A 15,198-nucleotide genomic window follows, 5' to 3' on the forward strand; every position below is an offset into this window, starting at 1 on the left:
AGGCTTCCCAGCCGGAATCCTCACTGCTAGGCCAAGCACTGCGCCCACTTGCACCTCTCTAGGAGCCTGGCCAGGCAGTGGAGCCGTCCCCGCGGGGCTGTGCACTCCCAGACTTTAATCGGCCGACCAGCTCTGTGCCCTTCCAGTGACTCCGCGTTCCCTTTCCCCTGCCCCCTGTCGCCCTGTTCTACTTTGCGTGGCTGCGGATTTGCCTCGTAGAGCTGGCTCATGTAGATAGAATGTCCTCCTGCCTGGCTCGGACTGGCCAGCATATTTGCAAGGTCCCTCCGTGCGGTAGCCTGCGCCAGAGTTTGCTTTTGACGCGGCATCATGCGCTGTTCCACGCACATACGGCTCGTGTCGGTCCGTTCATCTGCTGACGACCGTGCAGACGGTCTGCGCCGTGGGCGATCAGCAATCCTGCTGCTGCACACACGGACTTGTCAGCATCTGCGCCCCTGCTTCCAATCCTTTCCGATAGACACGCAGAAGCGGAACTGCCGAGACACGCGATGCTTCTGTGTGACGGTGCAGGACCTGTGTCACTGTCTTCCACGTCACCATGCATTCCCGCCAGCAGTGCGCGAGACTTCCACTTTATACGCATCCTCACCGATACTTGCCATTCTCTAATTTCGGGTTTAGGCTTTTGTGCTTGTTATTCTGCTTCTCAAGTAAACAAAAACAGAGATCCCTCATCTACTGGTTTGCTCCCTAAATGCTAGCAACAGCCGGGCTGGGAACTCCATCTGGGTCTCCCACGTGGGTGTCAGAGGCCCAAGCACTCGAGCCATCCCCTGCTGTCTCCGGGGATGCGTTAGCAGGAAGCTGGCTCAGAAGCAGAGGTGCTGGGTGGGGCTCAAACCAGCACTCCGGTATGGGATGTGGGCACCCCAAGCAGCAGTGGTTTAACCCACTGTGCCCCAACACCTGCCCTAGTGTGGTGTTCTTAAAAATGGCCGTCCTAGGGGCAGGTGCTATGGCATAGCAGGTTAAGCTGCTAAGCTGCCGCCTGCGGCACAGGCATCTCCTGTGGACACCGGTTTAAGTCCCCACTGCTCCACTTCCAATCCAGGTCCCTGCTAATGTGCCTGGGAAGGCAGTGGAAGATGACCCAAGTCTTGGGCCCCTTACTCACCTGGGAGACCCAGAAGAAGCTCCCAGCTCCTGGCTTTGGACCGGCCCCGCCACGGCCATTTGGGAAGTGAGCCAGCAGATGGGAGATTCTTTCTCCAACTCTGCCTTTCAAGTAAATAAATCTTAATGAGTGAGAGAGAGTGAGCGTGAGCTTCTGTCTGCTGGTTCACTCCCCAAATGGCCACAACAGCCAGGGCCGGCCCAGCCAAAGCCAGGAGCCTGAAGCTCTGTCCGGGACCTGATGCTGGGTTGCAGGCGGGGCTTTATAGAGCTCCAAATGGCACCACATGGATGCTGGCATCGCAGGCAGCTGCGTAACTCGCTGTGCCACAGTGCCGGCGCCTGCACCGTCTTGACAGAGTACTTTGACACACAAGAGCTCTTGATGTTAAGGCTGATTCATCCGTTTTCTTTTGTTGCCTGTGCTTTGCATGTCGCATCCAAGAAGCCATTGCCAGATCCAATGTCATAAAGGTTTTGCTCCACGTGTCCTCATGAGAGCTTTTTTTTTTTTTTTTTTGGACAGGCAGAGTGGACAGTGAGAGAGAGAGATAGAGAGAAAGGTCTTCCTTTGCCGTTGGTTCACCCTCCAATGGCCGCCGCGGTTGGCGCGCTGCGGCCGGCGCACCGCGCTGATCCGATGGCAGGAGCCAGGAGCCAGGTGCTTTTCCTGGTCTCCCATGGGGTGCAGGGCCCAAGCACCTGGGCCATCCTCCACTGCACTCCCTGGCCACAGCAGAGGGCTGGCCTGGAAGAGGGGCAACCGGGACAGAATCCGGCACCCCGACCGGGACTAGAACCCGGTGTGCCGGCGCCGCTAGGTGGAGGATTAGCCTAGTGAGCCGCGGCGCCGGCCCTCATGAGAGCTTTATCTCTGAATGTTTGTGACCCACTGACTTGATGTTCTGTGTGGTATGGGGTGTGCTAAGGATTCATCTCGGTTCTTTTGCATGTGGATATCCGTTTTCCAAATACTTTCTGTTGAAAAGATTGTTTTCTTCTCCATTAGTGGACTTGGGACTTGTTTGGAAAATCAGCTGACCAAAGATGTGAGGCTGTGTTTCTGGGCTCTCCATCCTGTCCCATTGGTCTGTGTGCCTATGCTTTGCCTGTCAGTTTTATTTTATCATGTATTTTGTAAAGTTTAATTTATTTGAAACAGTTACAGAGAAAGAGGGAGAGACAGATCTTCGTCTGCTGGTTCACTCGCCAGGTAGCAGCACTGGCCAGGGCTGAGCCAGGCTGAAGCCAGAAGCTTCTTCTGGGTCTCCCATGTAGGTGCCAGGGGCCCAAGTGCCTGAGCCATCTTCCATGGCTTTTCCCAGGCCATCAGCGGGAGCTGGATTGGAAGTGGAACAGCCAGGACTCAAACCTTCACCCATATGGGATGTGGGCGACGGCTTTGCCCGCTGTGTGACAGCGCTGACCCCACACGGAGTTGAGTACTGTGCTGCCTTTTTTTTTTTTTTTTTTTTTTTAATGGGAAATGAAAACAATTTTGGGCCAGCGCTGCGGCTCAATAGGCTAATCCTCCACCTAGCGGTGCCGGCACACCGGGTTCTAGTCCCAGTCAGGGCGCCGGATTCTGTCCCAGTTGCCCCTCTTCCAGGCCAGCTCTCTGCTGTGGCCCAGGAAGGCAGTGGAGGATGGCCCAGGTCCTTGGGCCCTGCACCCATGGGAGACCAGGAGAAGCACCTGGCTCCTGCCTTCGGATCAGCGCGGTGCACCAGCCGCAGCGCACTGGCCGTGGCGGCCATTGGAGGGTGAACCAACGGCAAAAAGGAAGACTTTTCTCTCTGTCTCTCTCTCACTCTCCACTCTGCCTGTCAAAAAATAATAATAATAATAATAACAAAGAAAGAAAACAATTTTGAGGGACTGACGTTGTGGCATAGCAGGTTAAGCCACCGCCTGTGATGCCACCATCCTACGTGGGCACCTTTCACATCCTGGTTGCTCCACTTCCGATCCATCTCCCTGCTAATGGCCTGGGGGGAAAGCAGCAAAAGATGGCCCAAGTGCTTGGGCCTCTGCCATTCATGTGGGAGACCTGGAGGAAGCTGCTGGCTCCTGGCTTCAGTCGGTCCCAGCCCTGGCCATTGCTGCCATTTGGGGAGTGAACCAGTGGATGGCAGATCTGTCTCTCCTTTTCCCTCTTTATTTATTTGAAAGAGATATAAATATTTTTTAAATATAGGGGGAAAATGTTGGAGAAGTAATTATTCAAGCTGGTTTGAAATTCCATATGAATTGTAGGCTGGAATTCCCTATTTCTGGAAAGAAAATAATCAGACAGGCCATTAGAATATTGAAGGGTTACATTGGATCCATAGACTACTTTGGAAAATCAAATACTAGTATCTTTAAAATATATGTATGTATTTGAAAGAGTTACAGAGAGGCAGAGGCAGAGAGAGAAAGGTCTTCCATCTTCTGGTTCACTCTCCAGATGTCCACAATGGCCAGACCTGGGCCAATCCAAAGCCGGGAGGCAGGAGCCTTTATCCTGGTCTCCCACGCGGGTGCAGACGCCCAAGCACTTGGGCCATCCTCCACTGCTTTCCCAGGCCACAGCAGAGAGCTGGATCAGAAGTGGAGCAGCGGGGACTGGAACTGGCACGCATATGGGATGTCAGCGCTGCAGGCTGGGGCTTTAACCTGGTGCGCCACAGTGCCGGCCCCAAATACTATTATGTTAATTTACATCTGCCTGGCTGTGAACACAGGTGTCTTCCATTTATTTATGTCTTTAATTTATTTCAGAAATGCTCTGTAGTTTACATGTACAAGCTCTTCACCTCCTCAGTTCACTATTCCTTAGGACTTACTCTTTTGATGCTATTGTGAATATAATTCTCTAGTTCTGGAACATCTGTGGCTAGTGTACAGAAATAGAATTTGTATGCGTTGATTTTTGTATCGTGCAATTTTGTGAATTGGCTTCTTGCTGTAACAATTTGGGGGGGAATCCTCGGGTTTTCCGCAGATGAGATCATGTCCTCTACGTCCAGAGGCAATTGCCCCTCTCTCTCCAGTTTGAACGCTTGCTTTCTTGAGGACTTGCTCTGGCCAGCACTTCCAACTGGGCATTGCATAGAAGGACTGAAGGAAGCCAGCTCTGGGCCGGCGCCGTGGCTCACTAGGCTAATCCTCCGCCTTGCGGCGCTGGCACGCTGGGTTCTAGTCCCGGTTGGGGCGCCAGATTCTGTCCCGGTTGCCCCTCTTCCAGGCCAGCTCTCTGCTGTGGCCCGGGAGTGCAGTGGAGGATGGCCCAAGTGCTTGGGCCCTGCACCCCATGGGAGACCAGGAGAAGCACCTGGCTCCTGGCTTCGGATCAGCGCTGTGCGGCGGCCATTGGAGGGTGAACCAACGGCAAAGGAAGACCTTTCTCTCTGTCTCTCTCACTGTCCACTCTGCCTGTCAAAAAAAAAAAAAAAAAGCCATCTCTGTCTTGTTCTGACCTTGGAGGAAACTCTTTCAGCAGAGCATGCTAGCCCCCGGGGTTCATCATGAGTACTACTTGGTGTGGTGTGTGCACATAGTCCAAAAACGTGTGGGGAAAATTAGATGACGAGTTTATTTTGGTGTAAGATATTTTTAAATTCATGCATAGCATATTGAAAACGCCCATTTTCCCATGCATTTTTGGAGATCCCACATAGGCATGCATTCCAAATTTTGCATCAAAATAAACTTTGAATCCTGTTTTCTGCAAATTTTTTAAAGTGTCATACACACACACACCATTTGTTGTACTGAATTTCTATTTCTAGGTTACTGCTTTTATTGAAGGATGTTGAATTTTGTCAACTGTTGTTGCATCAGTTAAGATAATCGTGTGGTTTTTCTTTCGTTTTGTTCATGTGATTGTATTGATTTTCTTTTATTTGTTCATCTTCATTTTATTTGAAAGGCAGAGAAGGAGAGACATAAACGGAGAACTCCCTAGCGACGCCGGCACACCAGGTTCTAGTCCCGGTCAGGGTGCCGGATTCTGTCCCGGTTGCCCCTCTTCCAGGCCAGCTCTCTGTTGTGGCCAGGGAGTGCAGTGGAAGATGGCCAAAGTGCTTGGGCCCTGCACCCCATGGGAGACCAGGAGAAGCACCTGGCTCCTAGCTTCGGATCGGAGCGGTGCGCCGGCCGCAGCGGCCATTGGAGGGTGAACCAACGGCAAAGGAAGACCTTTCTCTCTGTCTCTCTCTCTCTCATTGTCCACTCTGCCTGTAAAAAAAAACAAACAAACAAACTGCAGGGCCAGCAACTCCAGCTGTCATGGCCAGTTGGGGCGTGGACCAGCGGATGGAAGACCTCTCTCTCTCTCTCTCTCTCTCTCTCTCTCTCTCTCTGGTTCTACCTCTCTCTGTAACTCTTTCAAATAAATAAAATAAATTAAAAATAAAGGCAGGGGGCTGGAGCCGTGGGTCACTTGGTTAATCCTCCGCCTGCAGTGCTGGCATCCCATATGGGCACCGGGTTCTAGTCCTGGTTGGGGCGCCGGATTCTGTCCCGGTTGCACCTCTTCCAGTCCAGCTCTCTGCTGTGGCCCAGGAAGGCAGTGGAGGATGGCCCAAGTGCTTGGGCCCTGCACCCGCATGGGAGACCGGGAGGAAGCACCTGGCTCCTGGCTTCGGATTGGCACAGCGCCGGCCGTAGCAGCCACTTGGGGGGTGAACCAACGAGGGAAGCCCTTTCTCTCTGTCTCTGTCTACAACTCTACCTGTCAAATAAAAATAAAAAATAAAGGCAGAAAGAAACAGATTTTCTATCTGCTGATTTACTCACCCAAATACTTGTAACAGCCGGGGTTGGACCAGGCTGGATTCGGGAGTCAGGATCTCAGTCTGGGTCTGCCACGTGGGTGACGTGGGTGACGGGAGGGAAACGGAGCTGTCGCTCTGCTCCCATGGTGCACTGGGCGGGAATGGGATGCGGAGCCAGGACTTGGACTCGGCTCCAGCATGGGAGGCAGGTGCCCCAGGCAGCATCCTGACAGCTGCACCTACTGCTCGGGCCCGGACAAGTGGCTCTGGTGCAGAGCACTTTTGAAATCATGTCTAGACGTTTTTATGGTATGTGTTTCCATGAAGTTTAGGAAGATGCCTCCAACGCACAGGTTTCAAAATTTTTGTTCTCAAACTTTTAATTCCATTTCCGCGTTTTGTGTGTGTGTGTGTGTGTGTGTGTTTAAGTAGTTCAGTTTTCCTTTCAGTTCTGTCAGTTTCTGCTTCATGAACTATGAACTTTGGGAATCCTATTTATATGCATCATGTTTGTTATATTGTCTGGCAGTATTGAACATTTTTTACTACGTAATGTCCTTCCTTGTAACTTGTAGACTTTAAGTTTCATTTATTTGGAAGGTAGAGCAACAGGAGGTTTGGGGGAGAGATGGAGACGGATCTCCTACGCTGGTTCACTCTCCCAGTGGCCACAACAGCTGGGGCTGGGTCAGGACAAAGCCAGGAGCCAGGAGCTCCACCTGAGTCTCCCACAGGGGTGGCAGGGGCCCAACTTGGGCCATCATCCAGTCTTCCCAGGCACATTAGCAGGGAGCTGGATCAGAAACAGAGTAGCTGGGACTCAAACCAGCACCCCCATATGCTGCCAGCCTTGAAGGCAGTAGCACAACCCATTGCACTAGACCACTGCAGTAGAATGTCAGCCCCAACTTTTTGATTTGATGTTCATGTTCTCTAAGAATACTAACATTCATTGTGTCTGTCCTAATAATGCACACAGAATATCATTTTTCATTGTTTCAACCTTTTTTGTGTCCTTATGTCAACAGTGAGTCTCTTGTATGCATATAAATGGATCTGTGTGTTTTTTAATGCAGTTGGCCAGTCTCAACCTTTTTAATATTATCTACCACATTGACATTTAATGTGATTATTGATAACGATGTACTTCATCTCTTTTCTGTCTTAAATCTTTTTTTTCATTTCTACTATTACTTTTTTTCATATTTTTATTCCCTCATCTTCTGTGTGTGTGTGTATGTGTGTGTGTAATTTTTAAAGATTTATTTATTTGAAAGAGCTGCAGAGAGAAGTAGAGACAGGTCTTCCATCCACTGGTTCACTCCCCAAACGGCTGCAACAGCTGGGGCTGAGCCAATCTAAAGCCAGGAGTGTCTTATGGGTCTCCCACATGGGTGCAGGGGCCCAAGCACTTGGGTCATCTTCCACTACCTTCCTAGACCACAGCAGAGAGCTGGATCGGAAGAGGAGCAGCCGGGACTCGAACTGGTGCCCATATGGGATGCTGGAGCCACAGGCAGAGGCTTAGCCCACTAAGTTAGCCCACCACAGTGCCAAACCCTTCTGTATGTTCTTTTTCTAGTGGTTACCTTGAGTATTACAGTTAACATCATGAACTGGTAACAACCTGGTGTGAGTAATATTGCTTCCAACTGTAGACAAACATTCTGCTCCTAAACACCTGTGTCCCTCCTCCGTTTCCTGCCACAGGTCACACGTGTACATACTGTCTGCTCACTACTGTATTTCCAGCTTCTGTTCTGTGCACTTGACTAGCTAAATGATCTAGGGAGGAGGCTCAAAGCCGCACCTTGGCGGGGGGGCCAGTATCGTGGCAGAGCGGGCAAAGCTGCTGCTTGGGAGGCCATGTCCCCTTTCAGAGTGCTGGGCCGTGTCTTGGGCGCTCTGCTTCCAATCCAGGCCTCTGCTGAGGCATCTGGGCGGCAGCGGATGATGGCTCGGGCAGTGGTCGAGCCCTGCCACCACCGTGGGAGACCCTGACGGAGCCATTCAGGTCAAAACCAGTGGCTAAGGTGCAGCTCGGAGACCGCAGCGCCTGGGTTGAGGTCTGATGCCGTTCTGGCTTCCTGCTAGCACGTGCCCCGGGAGTCCGCCGCGATGGCTGTAGTGCTGGGCGCCCCGCCACCCCCATGGGGAGCACACACGGAGTTAGACTCCTGCCTCCAGCCTGACCCAGTCCTGGCTGCTGCAGGCGGTTAGGGAGCGAACCAGCAGGTGGGAAATGGTGCACTGTCTCTCCTGCGTATAAAATGAAAATTCTGAAACACCACGTGCCCGGTACATAACACTGGTGGTGGTCTATTTACCCGTGAGGGTATCTTTGCCAGTGTTCTTTATAGTTGCTTTTGTCTGAATTCCTGTCTGATGCCCTTTCATTTCAGCCTGAAGTCTCCATGGACCTCTTCTTGTAGGGCGGGCCTGCTGGTTATGAATCCTGTTTCCTTTGTCTGGAAATGTCACTTCTGTCTTTTTTTAAAGATTTATTTATTTGGAGAAAAGACAGAGGTCTTCGATACGCTTGTTCACTCCCCAGTTGGCCACAACTGCCTGAGCTGTGCCAAGCCAAAGCTTCATCCAGGTCTCCAACGTGGGAGGCAGGACCCCAAGCACTTGGACCACTCTCCACTGCTTTCCTAGGACATTAGCAGGGAGCTGGATCAGAAGCAGAGTGGCCAGGACTCAAACCAGCGCCCATAGGGGTTGCTGGTGCTGCAGAGGGCTGCTTAACCTACGGTGCCACAGTCAGCGCCAGCCCCAGTTATCTGAAAGGAAGAATAACAAAGACCGAGAGCTTCATCTTCTGTTTCATCTCCCAAATGCCTGCAATGGCCCAGGCTGTTCCGTAACAAAGCCAGGAGGCAGGAACTCCATCCAGGTCCCACGGGGTGGCAGGGGCCCATGCACTGGAGCCATCGATGCTCCACTGCCTCCCAGAGCACACGTCAGCAGGAAACTGGATCAGAGGCAAGGGATGCGGGCGTCTCCAGCAATGGTGTAACCCCCTGTGCACAATACTAACCCAGCCTGTCCCCATCAGTATTTATTTTTCTTACTATGAAAGGCAGAAATACACAGGGAGAATGAATGAGAGACAGGTCTTCCATCTGCTGATTCACTCAGCCACAACAGCTGGGGCTAAGCCAAAGCCAAAGCCAGGAGACGGGTGCTAGGAGCTTCAACAGAGTCTCCTACACGGGTGGCAGGGGCTCAAGCACTTGGGCCTTCTTCCACTGCTTTCCCAGGCCATTAGCAGGGAACTGGATAGCAAGTGGAGCAGCCAGGACTTAAACCAGCGCCCATAAGGGATGCTGGTGTCACAGGCCAAGCTTTGCCTGCTATGCCCCAGCGCCGGCCCCTGTCCCGTCATTCTTGAAGGGCAGCTCTTGCCTTTCGTGGGTGGGCTTTCCCCCTCTGGATTCTAGCCGTGTCGCCACGCTACCTTCTGAGGCGGAAGTGGCTGCTCTTGCAATGGAGGGTCCACGCACGCGATTTCTTCTCGCCCTTTCAGAGCCTGTTGGGACTCATCCTGTTTGTAGTCACTGAGCTGCTTGTATACGTAAATCCCTATCTTTCTTTCCCCTCGGATTTGGGACGTTTGGGTCATTTTTTTATTGCGAGTTTCTCTTCCCCTTTGTCTTCTCATTCTGTGGCACCCGGGAAACGCCAGACGTACGGCGGCGTCGCGTCCTGGGGCAGCCGGGCTCTGTTTGCGTTCCTCCTGCTGCTCTGTGCGCAGGTCATCTCGGCGTCCTCGGGTTCCCCGTGCATCTCTTCCTGCTCACACCTGCTGCGGAACCCCGGTGAGCTCTCCATCTTAGTTACTGTACTCACGCTAAGTGGCCGTACGTGTCACATCAGAGCTGTGGGGAAGAGTGAAGAGGTGAACTTGGAAAAGGCCAGTGCTGTGGCGTAGCAGGTTCAGCCGGAGCCTGGGACCCCCACATCCCACATCCCAGAGTCCTGCACCGCGGCTTCCAGCCCGGCTCCCTGCGAATGCACCTGGGAACTCGGTGCCGAGCCCCCGCCACCCACGTGGGACACTGATTGCGGCTCCTGGCTCCTGGCTTCGGCCTGGCCCGGCCCTGGCTCTTGCAGCCATTTGAGGAGTGAACCAGAGGACGAAAGATAATTCTCCCTTTCCCTGTGTAACTCTGCCTTTCAAGCAAATAGAGCTTTTTTTTTTGAAATAATAAATACATATATTTTAAAATTTTGCAACAAGGAATCGGTGTTATAGCATAGCAGGTTTAAGCCACTGCCTGTGACACCAACATCCCACACAGGCACTGGTTCGAGTCCCGGCTGCTCCACTTCCAATCCAGCTCCTTGCTAGTGCGCCTGGGAAATCGGCAGAAGATGGCCCGAGTGCTTGGGGCTCTGCTGCCCAGTGGGAGACCCGGATCGACTTCCTGGCTCCTCAGCAGGTTTTAGCCTGGCACAGCCCTGGGTATTGGAGGCATCTGGGGAAGTGAACCAGACGTGCGGTTTCTGTACCTTGGTGCCTTTCAGGTACTTAGCTTTTTAGTAAGTAAGACTGGAAAAGTGGGTAACGCGAGTTGCACTGCCCGAGAGCGGCTCGCCGGCGTGTGTGCAGGCTGCTTTCCCGACGTGTTCCTGCCTTCGGGTTTCAGTCTGGGCATAGGATGGCCGAGGTGCTGGTGTTCTACTCACTGGGCTTCGTTTTCCATGGGCGTCGTTGTCGATGTGTCCTCCACGAAACGTGAGGGAACTGTCCTACCTCGAAGCTGTACGCGCCGCCTCCTTGTGGAATTCCACGTGCGCACCCATTGGACCTTGTGATGCTCCCTCCACCCCACACGTGTCCCAGGGTCCATTCTGTCCATCTGTCACCTTAGGATTGGGTCACTTCTAGTGAGTTACCTTCAAGCCTGTTGGAACTTCTATCATTTTTTTTTTCCTTTAAACATTTATTTATTGAAAGATGGAGTTACGGGGAGGCAGGCAGAGGGGCCGACGGGGAGACACAGACAGAGCTTCCACCCGCTGGGTCACGCCCCAAATGGCAGCCACAGCCGGGTCTGGGCCAGGCCAAAGCCAGGACCCAGAAGCTTCATGTGTGTCTCCCACGTGGGTGCAGGGGCCCAAGCACTTGGGCCATCTTTCGCTGCTTTCCCAGGCGCATTAGCAGGGAGCTGGATCGGAAGTGGAGCAGCCAAGCCCACGTGGGCTGCTGGCACTGCAGGTGGCAGCTTTACCCGGCCCCTTAAGGGATCTTTATTTGGGAGGGCAATTTCTTCACTGAAATGGAGCAGGCAGCAGTGCCGGGCCACTGGTTACGCACCATGAGACGGCCGGGGTCTGTCCCTGCCCTGGGCCTGCATTCAGGAGCAGAGAGGTGGGTTCCGCCACAGAGTCCAGAGCCCAGCTGAGGCGCTCCCTGGAGAGAGGCTGTCTGGGACGTCCCCCTTCCCGGAGTGTAGCGGGCGCGGCCACTTGTTTAATGCTCACAGTGAGCAGCTGGGGCGGCAGGCCTCTGGAGTCCGCTCCTGTCCAAGCTAGAATGACGGGGATCACGTTGACCCTCTGGCCTGAGAGGACCGAGCTGCAGGCCGAGTGCAGGGCTGTGCCGCACTCGGACGACCAAGGGCAGAGCAGGAGCCCCGTGTGTGCCAGGCTCCCAGGGTCCTGCTGGCAGGGCTGCTGGGCCAGGGCACAGGAGAGCAGGGCAACCCGAGGTGGAAGAGCAGAGGGGCCCCCAGCCGACGTGTGCCTGAGAGTGAGGTGGCCTGGAAACGCGAGAAGGGCCGGGCCAGCGTTCATGCAGGTCGGGAACAGCAGCTCCTCTCTGTGGCCAGAGGAAATACAAAAATTTCAAGATCTGCCCCCCCCCCAAATCACCCCCAAGGGATTTTGGGTAGAAAGATCTTGGCTCTGTAGTGGGGAACACTGGCTTTAACTGAGCACTACTCCAGACTTGCCTAACAAGTGATAAAAGCAAAACCCAGACAGATCAAAGGATTTCCAAGTAGTTTGACCGTGGCCCAGAGAAAGCTCGGGACGATTGAGAGGTGAAGAGAGATACCCCACACCCAACAGTCTGGCACCCAGGCAAAGCTTCCCGGGCATGCAGGACAAGCTCGGGTCCCGGCTGCCCCACTGCTGATCCGGCTCCCTACGAACACACCTGGGAAAGCAGCAGAGGATGGCCCACGTGCCTAGACCCCTGCACCCGCGTGGGACCCCAGAGTTCCAGGATCCTGGCTTCGGCTGGGCCCAACCCGGGCTACTGTGGCTGTTCAGGGACTACACTAGTGGATGGCAGATCTCTCCTTCTCTGTCACTCTGCCTTGCAAATAAATCATTTAAAAAAAAAAAAAAAGTTGTTTAGGAAGAAGGACAATGATGCCGGATGGCAGTCTGCATCTACAGACAGGGGATCCCTCAGGTGAATGTGTGAGACTGTTTTATGCCTCGTATAATCTTACTAAATGACTTTTTATTATAAAAAAATGAGTATTGAGGGGTTTACCACACATGTGGTACAAATAAAATGCTTGACCACATGGCCTAGTGTGAAAGGGGAAACTGAGGTATCTTGTTGCCAGTCACCCGCAGGTGGACCACAACAGGGCTGTGCGCTGGAGACCCTGACACAGCCACAGGGACAGCAGTCACACTTAGGTGCCCAAGTGGACGGGAGAGACTCATTAAAGGAAAAAATACAATCTGCAGTGCTGGCACCTGGCTCCACCTGGCTATGGGCACTGGCTCCAGTCCCGGCTGCTCCGCTTCCAATCCAGCTCCCTGCTAATGGCCTGGGAAAGCAGTGGAAGATGGCCCAAGTCCTTGGGCCCCTGCACTCACATGGGAGACCTGGAAGAAGCTCCTGGATCCTGGCTTTGGATCGGCCCTGCTCCAGCTGTTGTGGCCATTTGGGGAGTGAACCAAACGCTAGAAGACCTCTCTGTCTCTACATCTCCTGTCTCTAACTCTGCCTCTCAAATAACATCTTTAAAAAAAAATACAATCCAGGGATTGGTGCTGTGGTATAATGGGTGCCTGTGGTGCCGGCATCCCATTTGGGTGCCGATTCATGTTCCGGCTGCTCTATTTTTCATCCAGCTCCCTGCAAATGCACCTGGGAAAGCAGAGAAGATGGCCCAAGTGCTTGGGCCTCTCCCCCGCCCCACCTCCCCACGGCAGAACAGGAAGAAGTAGCCATTTGGGGAGGAATCCTGCAGATGTAACATTGATCTCTAACTCTGCTTTTTTTTTTTTTTTTTTTTTTTTTTGACAGGCAGAGTTAGAAATAAAGGTCTTCCAGCCGGCGCCGCGGCTCACTAGGCTAATCCTCCGCCTAGCAGCGCTGGCACACCGGCGGGTTCTAGTCCCGGTCGGGGTGCCGGATTCTGTCCCGGTTGCCCCTCTTCCAGGCCAGCCCTCTGCTGTGGCCCGGGAGTACAGTGGAGGATGGCCCAGGTCCTTGGGCCCTGCACCCCATGGGAGACCAGGAAAAGCACCTGGCTCCTGGCTCCTGCCATCGGATCAGCGTGGTGCGCCGGCCGCAGCACACTGGCCGCGGCGGCCATTGGAGGGTGAACCAACGGCAAAGGAAGACCTTTCTCTCTGTCTCTCTCTCTCTCACTGTCCACTCTGCCTGTCAAAAAAAAAAAAAAAAAAAAAAAGGTCTTCCTTCCATTGGTTCACTCCCCAAATGGCGCACTGCACTGATCTGAAGCCAGGAGCCAGGTGCTTCCTCCCGGTCTCCCATGTGGGTACAGGGCCCAAGGACATGGGCCATCCTCCACTGCACTCCCGGGCCACAACAGAGAGCTGGCCTGGAAGAGGAGCAACCGGGACAGAACCGGCACCCCAACTGGGACTAGAACCCGGGGTGCCAGCGCCGCAGGCAGAGGATTAGCGTAGTGAGCCGCGGCACTGGCCGAAGCTCGTAGCTTTGTATTGGCCCAGCTCTGACCATTGCGGCCATCTGGGGAGTGAACCAGCAGATGAAAGATCTGTCTGCCTCTGCTTCTCTGTAAGTCTGCCTTTCAAATAAATAAAATATTTTAAAAACTTCTAAAAGAACAATGCACAGAAATAAACCGTAGCGGGCATTTGGCCCGCTAGGTAGGAAGCCACATCCTATACTGGAGGGCCTGCGTTTGAGTCTCAGCTCCACTTCCCATTGCAGCTTCCTGCTAGTGTGCACCCTGCGAGGCAGCAGGTGACGGCTTAAGTACGTGGGTCCCTGCCACCCACAGAGGACTGGATGGAGTGCCCTACTCCTGGCTCTGGCCCAGCCCCAGCTGTCATGAGTGCTGGGGGAGTTAAAGTCTTTGTCCATCTTCCAAATAAAATGAAAATAAAAAAATACATTCCTATATTAGTGTGAACCATCAGAATTAAAACACAAAAATAAGCCTTTAGGGCCAGGCCCTTAGGTGAGTGGTTATGAACTTGGTTTCTGATGGGAACGCCCAGGTTGGATTCCTGGTCGGCTCCACGCTCCTGCTAATGCGGCTCCTGAGAGGCAGGGGTGGTGGCTCAGCGGTGGGCGTCTCCACCTTCAACACCAGTCCAGCCCCAGCTGTTCCAGGCATTGGAGGGTGAACCAGCAGGTGCCTGGAACAGCCAAGGACTCGGACCCTCTGGGTCTCCCACAGGAGGCAGACTCAGTCGTGAGCCACTACCTGCTGCCGTCCAGGGTCTGCAACGGCGGGGAGCTGGACGGAAAACAGTATCCAGGAGTTGAACCAGGCGTTCAGTGTGGAATACGGGCATCCCCAGTGGCAACTCCAGCATGATGAAATACGTGAGACCTGTGGCGTGAACATTGCAGATACTGCTGAAATGAACAAGGTAAATGATTGAAAACGATACCCCTCATTCACCAGTCAGAACTCAACTACTAGACTGCTCCTGACAAGATACACAGGTGGCAAATGGCACACCTAAGGGTGCTGCGCACAAGCACAGATTCCACCGCACGCCTGTTAGAACAGCAGGACGTGACGCTCGGCTGAGCCAGCCGCCGGAGGATGTGGAGAAACGGCACTCCCGCCCACTGCTGAGCAAACGTAAACTGGCCCCGCTTTGTACAGGTTCAACAGTTTCCGTGTTTTTTTTTTGTTTTGTTTTTGTTTTTGTTTTTTTTTTACAGAGTGGACAGTGAGAGAGAGAGAGAGAGAGAGAGAGAAAGGTCTTCCTTTGCCGTTGGTTCACTCTCCAATGGCTGGCGCGCTGCAGCCAGCGCACCGCGCTGATCCGAAGCCAGGAGCCAGGTACTTCTCCTGGTCTCCCATGGGGTGCAGGGCCC

General features: G+C 53.5%; 1 protein-coding gene across 8 annotated transcripts in view; it reads left to right on the forward strand.

Annotated features, from left to right (window-relative positions):
• The window catches only part of DOC2B (double C2 domain beta), a 95,037-nt gene that overhangs the window by 27,192 nt on the left and 52,647 nt on the right, over window positions 1–15,198 (forward strand). For 4 of the 8 annotated variants that reach the window (XM_089317580.1, XM_089317579.1, XM_089317578.1 and 1 more), the window contains exon 10: window positions 14,546–14,741. The exons of 1 other annotated variant lie outside the window; for it this stretch is intronic. The gene's annotated coding sequence lies outside the window, so the exon portion shown is untranslated. The remainder of the gene's footprint in view (window positions 1–14,545; window positions 14,742–15,198) is intronic. 3 more of the 8 variants (XM_089317583.1, XM_089317582.1, XM_089317581.1) reach the window with 1 other exon arrangement.

Source organism: Oryctolagus cuniculus, chromosome 17, assembly GCF_051225735.1.
Source record: "Oryctolagus cuniculus isolate XC-2025 breed Fujian yellow rabbit chromosome 17, ASM5122573v1, whole genome shotgun sequence".
NCBI lineage: Eukaryota > Metazoa > Chordata > Mammalia > Lagomorpha > Leporidae > Oryctolagus > Oryctolagus cuniculus.